Source organism: Mandrillus leucophaeus, unplaced genomic scaffold (assembly GCF_000951045.1).
Source record: "Mandrillus leucophaeus isolate KB7577 unplaced genomic scaffold, Mleu.le_1.0 Scaffold119, whole genome shotgun sequence".
Lineage (NCBI taxonomy): Eukaryota > Metazoa > Chordata > Mammalia > Primates > Cercopithecidae > Mandrillus > Mandrillus leucophaeus.
This window is the reverse complement of record NW_012100209.1, coordinates 4,207,487-4,209,008: the sequence shown is the minus strand read 5'-3', so window position 1 is coordinate 4,209,008 and position 1,522 is coordinate 4,207,487. Positions and strand designations below refer to the sequence as shown.

The window sequence follows — 1,522 nt, the reverse complement described above, 5'->3', positions numbered from 1 at the left end:
TTCTTTGTCTCTTTTGATCTTTGATGGTTTAAAGTCTGTTTTATCAGAGACTAGTATTGCAACCCCTGCTTTTTTTTGTTTTCCATTTGCTTGGTAGATCTTCCTCTATCCCTTTATTTTGAGCCTATGTATGTCTCTGCGTGTGAGATGGGTCTCCTGAATACAGCAAACTGATGGGTCTTGACTCTTTATCCAATGTGCCAGTCTGTGTCTCTTAATTGGACCCTTTAGTCCATTTACATTTAAGGTTAATATTGTTATGTGTGAACTTGATCCTGTCATTATGATATTAGCTGCTTATTTTGCTCCTTAGTTGATGCAGTTTCTTCCTAGCATCAATGAACTTTACATTTTGGCATGTTTTTGCAATGGCTAGTACCGGTTGTTCCTTTCCATGTTGAGTGCTTCCTTCAGGATCTCTTGTAGGGCAGGCCTGGTGGTGACAGAATCTCTAAGCATTTGCTTTCTGTAAAGGATTTTATTTTTCCTTCACTTATGAAACTTAGTTTGGCTGGATATGAAATTCTGGGTTTAAAATTCTTTTCTTTAAGAATGTTAAATATTGACCCCGACTTTCTTCTGGCTTGTAGAGTTTCTGCTGAGAGATCTGCTGTTAGTCTGATGGGCTTCCCTTTGTGGGTAACCTGACCTTTCTCTCTGGCTGCCGTTTAAATTTTTTCCCTCATTTCAACTTTGGTGAATCTGACAATTATGTGTCTTGGAGTTGCTCTTCTAGAGGAGTATCTTTGTGATGTTCTCTGTATTTCCTGAATTTGAATGTTGACCTGCCTTAGTAGGTTGGGGAAGTTCTCCTGGATGATATCCTGCAGAGTGTTTTCCAACTTGGTTCCATTTTCCCCATCACTTTCAGGAACACCAGTCAGACGTAGATTTGGTCTTTTCACATAATCCCATGTTTCTTGGAGGCTTTTTTCATTTCTTTTTACTCTTTTTTCTCTATACTTCTCTTCTCGCTTCATTTCACTCATTTGATCTTCAATCACTGGTATCGTTTCTTCCAGTTGATCGAGTCGGTTACTGAAGCTTGTGCATTTGTCACGTAGTTCTCGTGTCATGGTTTTCATCTCTAGCAGTTCTTTTAAGGTCTTCTCTGCATTGATTATTCTAGTTATCCATTCTTCCATTCTTTTTTCAAGCTTTTTAGTTTCTTTGCGCTGGTTACGTAGTTCCTCCTTTAGCTCTGAGAAGTTTGATCGACTGAAGCCTTCTTCTCTCAACTTGTCAAAGTCATCCTCCGTCCAGCTTTGTTCTGTTGCTGGCGATGAGCTGAGTTCCTTTGGAGGGGGAGATGCACTCTGATTTTTTGAATTTCCAGCTTTTCTGCCCTGCTTTTTCCCCATCTTTGTGGTTTTATCTTCATTTGGTCTTTGATGATGGTGACGTACTAATGGGGTTTTGCTGTGGGTGTCCTTTCTGTTTGTTCATTTTTGTACTAACAGTCAGGACCCTCAGCTCCAGGTCTGTTGGAGTTTGCTTGAGGTCCACTCCAGACCCTGTTTGC

General features: G+C 40.3%; 1 protein-coding gene across 2 annotated transcripts in view; it reads left to right on the top strand.

Annotated features, from left to right (window-relative positions):
- OXCT1 (3-oxoacid CoA transferase 1) overlaps positions 1-1,522 on the top strand; it is a 151,654-nt gene that overhangs the window by 133,958 nt on the left and 16,174 nt on the right. The gene's annotated exons all lie outside the window — the stretch shown is intronic.